The following is a 16,553-nucleotide window of genomic DNA, read 5'->3' as shown; positions in this document are numbered from 1 at the left end:
CGGCAGCCCACCAGGCTCCGCCGTCCCTGGGATTCTCCAGGCAAGAACTCTGGAGTGGGTTGCCAATGCCTTCTCCAGGACAGGGGAGCATGGCATCGCAAAGAGTCAGACATGACTGAGCAACTAACACTTTCACTTTCATGTCCAGATATCAAGACAAAAGGCACACCAAAAGGCAAAAAAGCACAATTTGAGGAGACACAGCAAGCATCAGACCCAGATATGACAGGGATATTGGAATTATCAGATTAGAAATTTAAAACAACTGTGATTAATATGCTAAAGGCTCTAATGGATAAAATAGTGTGCAACAACAGATGGGCAGTGTAAGCAGAAACATGGATATCCTAAGAAAGAACCAAAAGAAATTCTAGAGATTAAAAAAAACAACGACACTTAACAGTGGGGCTAGCCTGAGCATGTTGAAGGCATGGGAAAGGATCACCTTAGATGACCTAAAGTGAAAAGGAAGCAATGCCTAGTAAAGGTCCAGGGGAGTAGAAAGTGAAAGAAAACTGAAAAGGTAGAGACAAAAAGAAAAGCAGGAGAATCTAAGGTTGTGGAATCCAGGGGAAGTGAGTGATTTCACAGGGAGGGAGTGGTCGTTTATGACAAACATCTCTGAGAGGTCAAGATGAAGATGGAGAAATGTCCACTGTCTTTAGTTACGTGGAGGGTACCTCCTGAGAGCAGTTTGGTGGAGCTCTGGTGCGTAAGGCAGGTAGAAGCAGGTTGTGGAGTGAGTGGGAGATAAGGAATTGGAGCCATGTTGCCTAACCAACCCTTCAGGGAAGTTTGGCCAGACAAGAAAGTATTGTTGGGAGAAGATCATGTTTACAAGAGAGAGATTTATTTAAAAATTCATAGAAAATATTTAAACAGTGAAAAGTGGGATCCATTGGAGAGAATAACCTGAGTTTCTGAGAGGCCCTAGTGGGGTGGAGTATCCATGCCACTTGCTAGGATGAGGAGCACATCTTTTGGTGCAGGGAGGAGGACAAATATATAGGCGTCTTTGTAAGGATGACCAGCTTGTCATTGTGGGAGTGCTTACCTTCTACATGAAGCAGTTATTTGCTGATATTGATTGAGATGAAGATAAAGGTCAGAGGTTTGAGGAAAGACTAGAAAGCCTCAGTGGTTGGTATATAATAGCTATATTTTGTTGACTTTCTAGTGTCAGGGACATGTATTATTTTTAATAATCACAAAAACCTAGTAAATCCTATTGTCCTCAGTCTACAGAGTAGAGACAAATGTTAAAGAATTTGCCCAAACTTATCCAACTAGTGGATAGCCAAGTTGGGAATGAATGAGGTCGGAACCCAAACAGATGTGTTTGGGTTTAAACTGACACTTTAATTTGAAACAGTAGAAGAGTCTGGCACAGACAAAAATTATCTCCTCCCGTTTTTCACTGACTTTGCTACAGCTCATCAGATAGTTAAGATCCTTTGTGACCCAGTTTGAAAAGTCTAACCTGCGTGAGCAGTGAGTCGTCTTCAGTGCTTACATTTATTTATGTTAAATATAAGGCATCAGTAAGACGAAAATAGAATTTGGGGTCAGATTCCTTCATGGCTGGGGAACTCTGCCGCTGTGACAGATGGATGAGGGAGCAAGTGCTAGAGGGAGAAAGGAAAGAAAAAAGAATCTGTCCTAAACTGAACCTTCTGTCCAGAGAAGACTTCCCTCCCAGAACAGGTTTTCCGGATTGCTGGGGGTCTCTTGTTTTGCGTCCTGGGGTATCTGAGTGATGCTTTTCAGGCACGCAGAGTTCCTCCTTCCAGCACTCTTGCACCCTTACTCTCCAATAACCAGTTTCTAAGGAAATGGAAAGCTATGATAATGGAGTGTAAGTGTTTTTGTCTTCATAATTGTGAAGAGGAAAAAACCTAAAGAAATTAGAAACCCTCAAGAAGAGATGGGAGAATGAGAACAGACGACTCGTCAGGAAAATAGACACTCCAGCCTAAAAAGTACATCTTTCATTCTCCTCCCAATTTATTCAGAAAATCATGTTTCATATGTTTTTCTCAGCCAAGAATGAAAAAAATTTTTTTTTACATTTCTCTTTTTCTATCTTTGCAAGCCTAAAAATATGTTTAAGACTTTCTAGTATGCTGTGTTCTGTTAATGTTTGCATGATGTTTAACTGTAGGTTGTATTTTATTTGCACTTCTGTGGCCTGGAACTCCACAGAGTCAGGGGCTCTCACTCACCTCTGCTTACCCCCAAATTCTAGCACGTTGTGCCATGCCTGCGGTCTTGTGGGTAACAACTTTTTTTAAAAAAATGAATGAATGAGCTCATTAAACGTTCCTTGCAGAGTATTCTCAACAGTATTCATTGCCTTCTGGTTCTCACTGCTTTCTCTTTACTGACATTTTCAGGGAACCTCTTACCTGTTTTAATTTTTGCTTTTTCTAGTTGTTGTAGTTACTGTTTTAGTAAGTGTAGATATCACAGATTTTTTTCTGTTATTTTGATTTAATCATTCTCTAATAGGCAATGTATGTCATGATTTATGTTTCTTATGATACCAGTGAAGATAAACATCTTTTTGCACATATATTGACCATTTGTTTTGCTTCTTTTGTGATTTGTCTCTTTCTTTTACTGAGTTTTATATTGGAGTTTACTTTTGTTTTTTCTTAGTAATATTTAAGATCTCTTTGAGATTAAAGGTGTCAGCCTTTGTTTGCTTTTTGACTCATTAAATGTCTGTGTCTTCACATGTGTAATATTCTTCCATCGGAAGTTCTGCCTTTGGACTTGGCTTGAAAAGTCCCTCCCACCTCTACCCTCATTCCTGAGGTTACAAAAATCACCTATATTAACAACAGCAACTTCAAGGACTAACATTTACTGGTACTTAACCATTTGCCAGACCCTGTTCCAAGAACTTTGTGTGCTCTGTCTTCATTCATCACAAAAACCCTGTGAGGCGCTTGATCTTATAACTCATTTTACAAGTGAAGAATCTAAGACTCCAGTAAATGAAGTGACTTGCTCAAAGTCACGTGCTGAGTATGAGAGACTGGAATCCAACCTAGATAATCTTACCCTAGAGGCCACAGCCTAAACTGTAATCTCTACGTTAAAACTTGAATCCATTTGGAATGAATTGGTATGTATATATATGACAATGATCTTGACTAATTTTTCCCAAATACTCCCTTATCTCAACTCCATCTGAATAAACCAGCACTTCCTAGATTACCAATATTATCGTAATAAATGCTCATATTTTTAACTTTTGTGCAGTCTGCACATTTGAACCTTATACACTGACATCATTAAACCAGCTTTTACAACCCAAATTTCACATTTGATGCATTAGTTGATAAAGCCCTTGAAAACTATTTTAAGTGTCATTGCTGAAACAACTCAGTTTCAGCAATATTTTCATGAAGTCGCTCATTTGTGTCTGACTGTTTGTGACCTCATGGACCTGCCAGGCTCCTCCGTCCATGGGATTTTCCAGGCAAGAATGCTGGAGTGGGTTGTCATTTCCTTCTCCAGGAGATCTTCCCAACCCAAGGATTGAACCTGGGTCTCCTGCATTATAGGCAGACGCTTTACCATCTGAGCCACCAGGGAAGTCCAAAAATTTTAATTTATCTCACCCTTATTTTGAAGCCAGACACAATAAAGCACATATTGTATGATTTCATAAATGCGGAATGTCCAGAAAAGGCAAAGTAGACGAGTGCTTCTTTAAGACTGGAGGTGTAAATGGCCAGTGATTGTAAAAAGGCTTGAGGTATCTTTTTAGGGTGATAGCAGTGCTAAATTAAATTGTAGCCGATGGTGGTAAAAGCCTGTGTGCATGCTCAGTCCCTTCTGTTGTGTCTGACTCTTTGCAGTCCTATGGACCATAACACCTCAGGCTCCTCTGTCCATGGGATTCTCCAGGCAAGAATACTGGAGTGGGTTGCCATTCCTTCCTCCAGGGTATCTTCCCAATCCAGGGATGGAGTGTCTCTTATGTATCCCGCATTGTCAGGCAGGTTCTTTACCACTAGCACCACCTGGGACGCCTGTAAAATCCTACAAATGTACTAAAATCCATTTAATTTTACACTTAAAACGTGAATTTTATGGGATGTGAATTATATCTCAATTAAACTATTTTTTAAAAAAGCAAAAACCTATATCCTGCACTCTCTCTCTCACACACACACACACACATACACACACATGATGGGAAATCCAAAAGTGCTTATATTAATCAAAGTATAAACCTCAAAAATATAATAAAGTTGAGATATAAGTATGGAAATAATTAGGACTTGAAAGCAGTTAACTGTTATTCTCAAACAGATGCTCCTGTAAACTTAGCCTGTTGATACTGGATCTACCATGAATGAAAGAAAATGTTGGGAACATATTGTTTAAAATTGTGCTACTAAAGTAATGTGTGATTAGAGTTTTAATAGAATTTTTAGTTCTTAGAAATTAGAAACCCTTTATAAAATCTAAGTATGTTTTTTAGTTTTGTGCATTTGTATTCTGTATATTTTTGTGAGAGAATTATGTACCAAAGTTGGGAGCTGCTTATTTTTGTGTTTTTTTTTTTAATTCATTCATCTTCCTCACTTTTCTAGTAGCAATATTCTGATATTATAATTACAGCCTCTTAATAACACATTTTTACTACCTAGTAAGGTAAATCTCCCATCTCATTCTTATAAGTGGTAAAAAAATTTGTAGTTTTGTCCATTTAATCTTTTCTTTGAAGTTTTTTGGGGGAGGTGGGCTGTGCTGGGTCTTTGTTGTGGCATGAGGGCTCAGTAGTTGCAGCTTGTGGGCTTAATTGCCCTGGGGAAGAACAGGGATCAAACTGCATCCTCTGTATTGGAAGGCAAATTCTTTACCACTGTACCACCCAGGAAGTTCCCTATCCATTTACTCTTGCAAGCAAATCTTAATATCATTTAGGAATAATGTTTAAAAATGAATTGTGATATTGGTCTAGGATTTACTCGTATTTATATACAATTTTGGTATGAATGAACACCTTTATGATATTAAAGATTCCCATCTGGAAACACAGAATATCTCCATTTATTCCAGTTTTTTTAAAAGAGTGATTTAATAAGATTTTGTAAAATTTACTCTATCTATAGTCACTGTATTTCTTTTAAAGATTTTTTTCCTGCGTGCTTTGTATTTTGACTGCCATTGAGAATGGGACTTTATTTGTAAAATCTGTTTTGTTCACTGGTATATATAGAAAAGACTTTTAAAATTGAGATATAATTGACATTGGATAAAAAGCATCGATCTTAAGTGTTCCATTTGGATGAGTTTTAACATTTGTGTTCACTCATGTAATCACTACCCAAAACAAGGTATAGAACATTTCCATCACTCCAGAAAGTTTCATCATGCCCTATTCCAGTCAATCCCTCCACTCTCCTAGCAGCAGCCAGTTTCTGACTTCTGTCACCATGATTTCCTGCTAGCCACTTCATAGTCTTGTATGTGATGGATTGGGAGGAGGGGAGATTCTTTTGCTCAGCATAATGTTTTTAATATTTAACAATGCTGTGGAATGTATCAGTAGTTCTTTTTTTTTTACTGGGTATTATTAAACTGTATGAGTATACCAGGTTTTATTTATTTTTCTGCTTTTGGACATTTGGGTTGTTTCTAGTTTTTTTTTGGTGTGAGGTCCTACGTTTGCTTTTGGTTTTGGCAAATATGAATACAGCTGTGATGAACCTTCTTGTTCAAGTCTGTGTGTGGGTATGTTTTTATTTCTCTTGGGTAAATATCTAGGAGTAAAATTCCTTGGTCATAGGGTAGGTGTATGTTTATGAGAAATGCAAATGATTTTTCAAATCAGTTGTATTATTTTACCTTCTCACTAGCACTTCCGAGCTCCAGTTGCTTCATATCCCTGCCAGTGTTTAGTCTTGTAATCTTTTAATTTGAGCTATTCTAGGGATGGCATTTCACTGTAGTTTTCCTTCTTTGACTCATGATGCCAAGGACGTTTTCTTGCTTTTCATCTATCTCCTGTAAAATTTATGTTGTTTTAGCCTTTTGCCTATTTTTTATTGGGTTATCTCCTGATTTGTGATTTGTAGGAGTTTATTTGTAAATTCTCATTAGACACCTGTTTCATTAGTTTTAATAGTTACTCACTTGGTTATCTTAGATTTCCTACTAAAGCAGTTATATGTTCTGTGAAGACTCATATTTTTGCCCTTTTTGTAATAACTTTACCTTTATGTATTTCTTTATTTTATGGCGTTGGCTAGAACTTCCTAAACTGTTGAATAATAGGAGTGATAGCAGGAATTTTTGTCCTGGCCTTGAATTTAATGATAATGCTTAAAGTGTTACATTATTCTATTATTAGGAATGGATGTTGAATTTTATCTAATATCTTTTCTGTTGAGATGTTGGTGTGATTTTTCTTCTTTAATCCACCGATGTGATTTATTAATTTTGAAACATCCATGCATCTTAGAATAAACTCTTCTTGGTCCAAAGTGTATTATTAATGCTGATAGATTTTATTTGTTGATACACAGGAATTTTTCAACTGTATTCTTGTAAGAATTAGCCTATAATTTTGCTTGTTTGTTGTTGTTTTGGTGGAGGTGTTTACTTCTTCTGTGCATCTTTGCCAGATACTGTTTTTAGGGTTATACTAAACTAAATATTTGGAACATATTTTTAAATAAATCCATTATGTATGACACCTTTTCATTCCCATCCACCTATCCATTTTATCCTCGAGTGACTTCCTTCATCTCACTCCTCCCCTTCCCTTATTACTGGCCAGGGCTGAGCCCCAGAGAACCCTAAGCCCTCTGCTTAACTGCTCTCAGTCTCACTGCTGCAGGTATAGACATCTTTGGCTCCCTTGAGTTTTGAGATTTGCATTTTCTTTTGGAATGAGTTCTCTCATGTACTAAATTGGAGGGCATTTAATGATAGCACCTAGGGAAGCAATCCCAGCCCACGTGCTGAGCCATGAAATAGATTGAGCTATGTGAAATCACTGGGAGTCCTCCATTTTTGACTTACCGAAGGGGCAGTTTCACATAGTTCAGCGTATACTTGAACTCTCTCCCAGATGTCTGGAAGCAGCTGGAGGCTAGGGAAACCTTCACTTTTTGTCTTTTGGAGTCCCTGGAGAGAGAGACTTACATCAGTTGTGATGGAGGCCCTTGGCCTTAGGGAACAGCTACCTAAGAAACATTTTTAACATTGTATTTACGTTTTTCTAGATTGTCGTAGAAGCTTTTGCTTTGATTTCCCGCGAGTTCCTCAGGAGAATATTCAGTAAGGCCCCTGTCATGAATCTTCCTAAACAGAAGGAACGTCCTGCACACACTACAGGATCTGACTGGAAGCAGTGGCTAATGTAATAAGCAATTGCAATTCTTCTTAATGAGAAGGAGACCTTATAAAATCCAAGACGGTCTTAAGAAGTTAACTAAAAACAATGGAACCTTGAACAGCGTAGGTTGCAAGTTTTTGCAATGACTTCCTTCTTGGTTATCCTGATCCTACTTTGCCTACCGCCTCAGTTAAGTTCTCTACACAAAAACTAGGCTAATCTCTTTGACTTCTAGACTGATTCTTATTATTCTTGCCCCCAGTCCACTAATAACTCCCCATTTCATCACAATAGAAGCCAAAGTCCTCCAGGATTTGGGCCCCTTCACCCATTATCTCTGCCCTCCTCTCCCACTACTATAGCAAGCATTTTCCCCACTCCACCTGCACTGGAGCCTCCTTTCTGATGTTCAGACACACAGTTCCACCTCAGCACCATTTTCTCTGCTGGAATCTTCCCCTAGCTGTCTGTATGCCTTGCTTCCTCACTTCCTTTAGGTCTTCTTCTTTTGGGGGGGGGGGTGCACCACGCAGCATGTGAGATCTTAATTCCCCAACCAGGGATCAAATCCATTCCCCATGCATTCCCCAAGGAAGTGCAGAGACTTAACCATCAGACGGCTGGAGAAGTCTCCCTTAGGTCTTTTTTTAACCCTCCTCGTCTCTGAGGTCTTCCCTGACCATCCTATTTAAAAATGCAGTTCTTTTCACAGCCTCCTATCTCCCTATAATTTTTGGCAGCTTTTTTTTTTTTTTTTACCATTTAACATCCAATATCATTTATTTGTTTAATTTGTTTATTGTCTAAGTTCTAGAATGTTACCTACAATGGCAACTCCATTACAGCAAGGATTCTTATCCTTTTTTACTCCTTTATATTCCCAGCACCTAATATAGTGCCTGTTACATGGCATGTGTTCCACAGATACTTATTGAGTAGATGAATAAATAAATTTAAAGAGACTTTTTTAAAACATGCCCAGGTTCTCCCCTGCCTCCCACATAGCTACCTTTGTTCTCATCCTAGGTGAATGAGAACTGTGCCTTCTGAGAGAAGAGAGAGTTCCTGATACATTCTAAAATCCACCACCTTTGAATGAAGACTTAGGGCCAGAGAAAGCACACAGGTGGAAAGACCCATTCTTGACACTGGTGAACTTTGTAACCACAGACAAGTTATTTAACCTCTCTGCTGGTATCTGATCACCTTCTGTATCAAGGAGAGCCATACCATTTCAAAAGAATATCTTGTCTTATTTCCTGTATAATTCTTTCCATAGCCTAGGAAATTCTTTTTATTTAATTTTTTATCTTGGACCATAGTTGACTTACAATATTGTATTAGTTTCAGGTGTACAGCAAAGTGATTCAGTTATACATATACATATATCCATTCTTTTTCAGATTCTTTTCCCATATGGGTTATTACAGTGTATTGAGTAGAGCTTCCTGTGCTATACAGTAGGTCCTTGTTGTTTATCTATTTTATATATAGTAATATGTATCTGTTAATCCCCAACTCCTAATTTATCCCTCCCTCACTCCCCTTCCCCCTTGGAAACCCCAAGTCTGTTCTCTGTGTCTGTGAGTCTATTTCTGTTTCATAGATATATTAATTTGTGTTCATATTTTAGATTCCACATATAAGTTATATCATATGATATTTGTCTTTCTCTCTAACCTACTTCACTTAGTGTGATAATCTCTCTAGGTCCATCCATGTTGCTGCAAATGGCATTATTTCTTTCTTTTTATGGCTGAGTAATATTCCATTGTATATATGGAGGAAATTCTTGTAGCATCTATGTGTCTCCTGTATTCATGTAGTTTGCACATCAGGATGTAAGAGTGTCTTCAAATGTAGGTCACCCTGATAGAGAGGAGTCTTTGTTCTATGTTCTCCCTGATCAGTCTCTCTCTCCTTTCCTGTAGAGACTATTGCTTATTCATTCACTGATGCATTGCGTTTAATATTTATGGACCTACCCTGTGCCAGGCACTCACTGCTCTAGGAAGTATGGGAGCAACACAGATAATGAATTCACACATGTATTTCAGACATTGTGCTAAGTGCTTTCCATGTATTTTACTTATCTTTACTCTTTGAAGTGTAGTTGATTTGGGGCTTCCCTGGATGCTCAGTGGTAAAGAATCCATCTGCCAATGCAGGAGATGCAGATTCATTTCCTGAGCTGGGAAGATCCCCTGGAGATGGAAATGGCAACACACTCCAGTATCCTTGTTTGGGAAATCCCATGGACAGAGGAGCCTAGAGGGCTACAGTCCATGGGGTCACAAAAGAGTCAGACATGACTTAGCGACTAAACATCAAATAGTTGATTTATAATGTTGTACTAATTTCTGCTGTACAGCAAAGTGACTCAGTTATACACACATACACATTCTTTTTTATATTCTCTTCTATTATGGTTTATTCCAGGAGATTGGATATAGTTTTCTGTGCTGTATAGCATGACCTTGTTGTTTATCCATTCTGAATGTAATAGTTTGCATCTACCAACCCCAGACTCCTAGTCCATCCCTCTCCCTCCCTACCCCTTGGCAATCACAAGTTTGTTCTCTATCTTTACATGTATTTTTAGTTTGTTATTTTTTAGAGAAGGAGACTATTACTGTTGTTTTTTATTGGAAGTACATCTGAGGTGCCCCCTAATTACACCTACAGTACCCTTTATTGTAACAGAATCTCTTATTTCCCTAAGGAGTATTAGAAAGTTTTAGTGGAAATGGAGGGAAACGGTCTAATGCTTGTGTATGAAAGAAAGGCAGATCCTCTTTTGCTAAAGCCCCATTTGCCCTAGTTCTTAAATGGGATTCAGTCAAGGTAGCTTTTCTCTCTTTTTTTTTTTTCTTTTTTCCTCTCTAGCTGTAAAGGCAAAAGCAAGTTCCTACTGATGCAAGTTGTGAGAAGGTCAGCCCTGAGGGTGGAAACCTGTGGCTAAGAGAAGGATCTGGAGGCTTGTAGCTCCCAGCTCAGCAACTCCAAGCTTCTCAAGTCTCCACGAGAGTTTAGCCATGTTCCCCTTCCCCAGTCCCCCAGTCCCCCAGTCCCCAGTTCTCTTGCACTCTGCAAGGACTCCCCACTTAGGAGCGCCATGGGCTCTGCAGTCAACCTGCTTGCTTGGAGTGTGGCTCTAGCACTAACCAGCTGTGTGACCCAGGGAAGATTGCTTAACCTCTCCGACCCAAGGTTCTCTTCTGTAAAATGACCAGGGGCCCAGATAAAAGTACCAAAAGAAAATATAGCTCCAGCCTTCAGCTTTTCACAGTCTAAAATAAGTATCTCTAATTTCATATGGTAATAGAAATGTGGACAGAGGGCTGCCACAGCAGAGAGCACAGGGTTGGAGAGACAGGATGCCTGCACAGAAGGGGAAACTTGTAAGCCAAATCTTCAACCCCCCCCCCCCAAAAAAAGAACCAACATTTTACCAGCAGAGAAGTGAGTAGAGTTGTTCACAAATAAAAGTGTAAGGTTTGTGTAGGGAGTAAGAATAGTTCAGACTGACTGGAGGACTGGACATGTTAGGCAGGAGAAACAATAGGAGTTATCCTTGGAGTCATCTCAAAGGATATGCTAAGAAATTCACATTTGAACCTAAGAGCATCTGGGATCTGTCGAAGGATTTAAGCAAGCAAACGAAATGGTCAAGTCTGTTTACGTGAAGGACGGATTGGAAAAGGTAGAGTTATCCCCAAGTAATCTTGCAGAGACTGAGGCAGAGGGAATAGATAGGAAGAGTTGTAATCAAGACACATTTTGGAGAACAAATGAAATGGCTTGGTGACCTATGTACTAAGCTCTAAGAGTGGCAGTAAGGATGGAGCAAAATTCATGGGGCCAGAAAGAAGTTAGGATAGTAGTGCTTATCTCCAAATAAGGTTAAAAACACCCTGTGTCCTGGGATTATCCGTGGAGCAGATCTCCATCCAGAGTAGAGTAAAAATAATGTTTTTTTCTTTATGATTGTTCATTCCACTGAGCATGTTGGTTTAATTCACTAACTGTCGTGTTTCCCTTTAGAGGGCATCTTTACTAGAGAATCTCATCCTCTCGTCTCCCCTAAACTCTGTGAATTCTTAGTTTTGATGGAATGTTTGGGATGACAAAGAAGCTTAGAATGCTGGGTGAATTCTTAATTATTTCCAATGCATCTTAATGTTTTTTTTTTCTTCAAAAGCCAGCGAAACACCTTGTAACAGTCAGAGTCATCACACAATGCCCAAGCTTCTAAAGATGCTCTTCTGTTCCCAAATGAGACTTTTTCTTTAAAGAAGAACAAATTTTCATCTTGTTCCTTTTTTTCTATTAAGAATTGATGGATCTCCTAAATGTCTTAACAGAATAGATTGTTCTACCTTCAACTTAAATACGAAAGTCTTTTCTGTAGCTCTTTAACTTTTAAAATTCTCTTTGTGTTCACTGAGGACAGTCTTTGACTAGACACGCTCCCTGGGAAAATAGGAGTATTAAAAAAACTCATATGTGAATCTTAAAGAATTTATTAGGGCAGCAAGTTGAGAAAGAATAAGAAGTCTCATCAAGACTCCAATACCCGAAAGTCTTGTGCTTGGTGCACCAAGATTGGAGTTCACCTCCTCTTTTCCATGTCTCCTTTTAAAGGTCGCGTGTTCCTAAGATGCTGAATTAGGCAGCTTTAGTCAGAAGCCCTCACCATTTCTGACCTCCTAGTCCCTCTAGATTTCCCCCTCAGATACAGTCGCACACTCTACCAAGTCCTCGCTCCTTAATCACAATTCTGATAACACGGTTGCCTTGCTCCAAAACTTGATTGTCTCCTCTTGCCTACCAGTTGATGTCTGAGATCAGGGAACTGCAGGACATCAGGGCTGGGAAAGACTTTACATTGTTAACCACCCCATTCCTCTCTAAAGCAGAGAAATCTGCTGAACAGATAGTAAATTCTCCCCCTTCAAAGACAAACAGACCATGATTTTGGATTGTGATAGAGGAGAATATTCTAAATCTCCCTATATCTTCCCCTTGTTGGCCGTGGTTCTAAACCTTGGAACCATTAAGAGTGAGTTTAGTCCCTCTTTTGTATGACTCCACTTCAGATCTGTGCTGAAAAGAGTCTTGTCTTTCTCAAACCTTTTCCTGAAAATTTAATACCTCCTCATTGCTCCTCATGTAGTACTGATCCTGTCCATCTCATGGTAGTTGCTCTTCTCACCATCTTTCAGGTGATCATACATCTCTAAACTGCAGGTGCCCAGAACAGAATTCAGGTTTCGGGTGTGTTGAGGCTGGTGTATAACCTCCCTCCCTAGACTGTACCTCTATTGATATAGCCTAAAGCAAAATTGGGCTTCCCAGGTGGCGCTAGTGGTAAAGAACCCATCTGCCAATGCGGGAGACTAAAGAGACGTGGGTTCAGTCCCAGGGTCGGGAAGATCCCCTGGAAGAGGGTAGGGCAGTCCACTCTAGTATTCTTGCCTGGAAAATCCCATGGACAGAGAAGCTTGGCAGGCTACAGTCCTTGGGGTTGCAAGATTTGGACATGACTTAGTGACTAAATTACCTTGATGGAAACTTGCTGGGCTTCCCTGGTGATTCAGCAGTAAAGAATCCACCGGCAATGCAGGAGACACAGCAGATGCGGGTTCAATCCCTGGGCGGGAAAATCCTCTGGAGGAGGGCATGGCAATCGCTCCAGTATTCTTGCCTGGAGAATCCCATGGACAGAGCAGCCTGGCAAGTTACAGTCCATAGGGTCATAAAGAGTCGGACACAACTGAAGCAACTCAGCACGCATGTACACATGCGAACTCATCATCCAGCCCCTAGATTATACTCTTAGAAGCCTCTAAGGGGACGCCCCAGTCATGTGGGGCGGTCAGGAACCACACCATCCCCACACCGGTGGAACCAATCCTCTGAGTCCTCACCAGTGCACCAGTCCAGACTGGGAATCCCAGACTCAGTCATGTTTCAGGGTAAGCATGAGGATATGTAAGCAAGCAACAGAGGCTTCCTTCCAGCTTGAGCAACTGTGAGCCATATAGCATCATGTGATATGATCATATCATAGCAGCCATCCTGACTCACGGACTCACTTCTCTTTTTGCCTTCATGATTCTAAGGGAGTTACGTGAGAAGGTGATGGCATTTTGGAATAGGATAGCAACATAGAGAAGGATAAAATTGGACAGACTAGATATTTTTGGAGGGAGAAATAACATGACTTGCAGATGTGGGAGGGTGAGAGGAGAGGAGGAATACAAAATCTAATTACTACCAGATTTAGGGAGCTGCTCGGAGGATGTGTTTACCAAACTGAAATGGAAAAAATGGGTAGGATGGCTGGGAGCAGGAGAGGGAAATCAGTTCCATTTTTGAAATATCAAGATTGAGATGCCTATTAGACAATTAACTAGACACCTAAAGAAGGCACCTGGATGTATGAGTTTATAATGCAGGAAGAGGTGGGGGTGGAGACATAAATGTTGGAGTCCTCCATGTACATAAGTGGCATTTAAAACCAGGGAAGCAGATAAAAATCAGAAAAGATAGTGATGTCATGTTTTTGGTCAGCTGTAAAGTGATCTAATATATATGTGATGTTATTATCCTGTGTATTCCTAACTGAGCATATCATTAGAGTAATACTTTCCAATGTAGGGCCAGTCCTGTGAAATTACATCTAGAATCGTTTGAGGGAATGATTCAAAAAAGGAAAAGGAGTGGGCTGATGGCAGTCCTCTCCCAGGGCCCTGTGAGGGCTGCTGGCTTCTCTCGTCCCCCAGCACCAGCTCAGAGAGCGTCATCCTCCAGGAACACTTCCAGTGCAATTAATCATGTTAATATCTATAAATAAAGTGCAATCAACAGTTACTTTAACAGTGCATGCTAATTATTGGTAGGATCTGTCACTGAAAAAGGATGTTTTTGCCAATTTTGTCACGTCTGGGACAAGTATCAAGAATATGGTGGCAGTTTCTGAGAAAGCTGAATGACCAAATCATTGCAAGCTTCCATTTACAGGTGGGCCAGTTTTGGGCCATCAGTGTGATTGTTACAGTGAAAATTAGTGACCTTTGAGAGAAATGTTGCAACTGGAATTTTCTCTCTACTTGATAAATAATTATTTCATCCTGCTTTATCTCACAAGTGTTTTTTGTTTTTGTGAGAGACTCTGTAAGAACAGGATTTCTCAGTGAGTCATTAGTGCTGGAGGATACAGGGTGGGTGGTGACCAGATGTCCGATAGCTTAGTGGCTTCCTGGAAATTTGACCCAAAGTCTTGAGGAAGCTAGGCTACGGGGGCTGCAGCAGATATCCAAGAACTCTTGCACCTCTTCATGTGTGCATCGGTTCAAGAAATACTAAGCTACTTGTAAGTGTCTGCCACTAGGAAAGATGGAGAAGTCAGACTCCCTCTAGAAGAGTACAGAGACCAATGAGAATGAGAAGCACACATCAAATGCAGTAATATTAGCTACCTCTTATTTACTGCAGATGCAGATTTTCTCATTTAATCTTTTTAACAACCCTAGACCTTAGATTGGAGAAGGAAATGGCAACCGACTCCAGTATTCTTGCCTGGAAAATCCCACAGAGGAGCCTGGCAGGTTACAGTCCATGGGGTCACAAGAGTCGGACATGACTGAGCGACTAAGCACATACACAGGGCTTAGATGGTAAAGAATCCGCCTGCAATGCGGGAGACCTGGGTTCGATCTCTGGGTTGGGACCCACTCCAATATTCTTGCCTGGAGAATCCCCATGGACAGAGAAGCCTGGAATCACAAAGTCGGACATGACTGAGCAACTAAGCACAGCACAGCACTAGTTTCCAAATGAAGAAACTAAGAGCAGAGAACTGATAAACCAAGAAATTATGTAGTTTATCTAAGGTTGCATAATAAGGAATCACTAAGACATCACCCTGTTATTCCACACATCCCGACTTCAGGACTTTTAAATAACAAGTCCTCTATATGTTTGTACCCCTAGCTTCAGTTCTCAGTCTTCAAACCAAACACTTTCAACTGTTTGTTTCAAAATGTGCCTCCATATTTTTTAATGCTCTATTTTATTTTTTAGTTTTAGATTTCTGTCAAATTTTGTTAGGAAAGTTGAAGATTTAGCTCATAAGTGCACTACACAAACACACACTCTTGCTCCTCCAACTTCTCAAAATAGTAATATTACAAATGTGTAGAGATAGTTATTCCTATCTGTATCATTATTATGTAAACTTAGTTAATAGCTGAGCCATATAGTGTGATTGCATTCTTTGTTCCACCCAGGAGTTGGTCATTGTATTTCTAGCCTGGCTCTTACCCCTGATCTCCATACTCGTATCTAATTGGCTCCCTGACCTTCCCATTTGGATCGCACATTTAATGCATACAGAACTGAGTTCTTGGTCTCTACCATAGCCTTCCCTGGTGGTTCAGAGGGTCAAGAATCTTCCTGCAATGCAGGAGACCCGGGTTCCGTCCCTGAGTCTGGAAATTCCCCTGGAGAAGGGAATGACAATCCATTCCAGTGTTCTTGCCTGGAGAATTCCATGGACAGAGGAGCCTGGTGGGATACAATCCATGGGGTCACAGAGAGTCGGGCACAACTAAGTGACTAACACTTGCACTTTCGCATAGTCCAGTGCCTTCTCCCTCTCCATTTAGATATGCAAGTTAATGGCAATTCCACCTTCTCACTAACTCAGGCCGAAAGTACTGGAATCATCCTTGACTACTCTCTTTCTATCATTTATTCTGTTAGAAAACTGTTGTTTCATCTTCAAAATTTGATGCCCTCTCACCACTGTTTTCTGTGGACCGATCCACATCACCTCTCACCAGGTTCGTTACAGTCATCTCCTAACTGCTGGCCCTGCTGCTGCCCTTGTCCCCTCAGACTCATCTCAACATGGAAGCCGGAGTGATCCCATTAAAATAAAATCACATTGTGCTGTTTCTTGGCTTTAATCTTTTAATGACTTCCATTCCCACTTAGAGCAAAGTTCTTATGATAACCTGCATGATTCAGTCCCTCACAACCTCCGTGTCCTCACCACTTTTTCCTCCCTTCTCTGCTTACTATCTCCATTCCCTTCTGCAGGCAGGTGCACTCCCGCCTCACTGCCTCTGTACTTGCTCCCTGATCTGTGCGCACTTTCCCCCAGTTAGCTGCATTACTAGCT

At 40.3% G+C, this 16,553-nt stretch overlaps 1 protein-coding gene and 1 non-coding gene across 6 annotated transcripts in view; one reads left to right on the top strand and one right to left on the bottom strand.

The window, feature by feature from the left end:
• Positions 1 to 16,553, top strand: part of SYT9 (synaptotagmin 9) — a 319,437-nt gene that overhangs the window by 236,255 nt on the left and 66,629 nt on the right. The window lies entirely within an intron of this gene.
• On the bottom strand, positions 3,532 to 3,603 carry TRNAY-AUA (transfer RNA tyrosine (anticodon AUA)). The gene has a single exon. It is a non-coding gene; the product is annotated as a tRNA-Tyr (tRNA).

The sequence above is a fragment of the Giraffa tippelskirchi genome, chromosome 11 (assembly GCF_054371585.1).
Source record: "Giraffa tippelskirchi isolate mGirTip1 chromosome 11, T2T-mGirTip1v1.2.pri, whole genome shotgun sequence".
NCBI classification, from domain to species: domain Eukaryota; kingdom Metazoa; phylum Chordata; class Mammalia; order Artiodactyla; family Giraffidae; genus Giraffa; species Giraffa tippelskirchi.
This window is presented reverse-complemented; position numbering and strand designations above follow the sequence as displayed.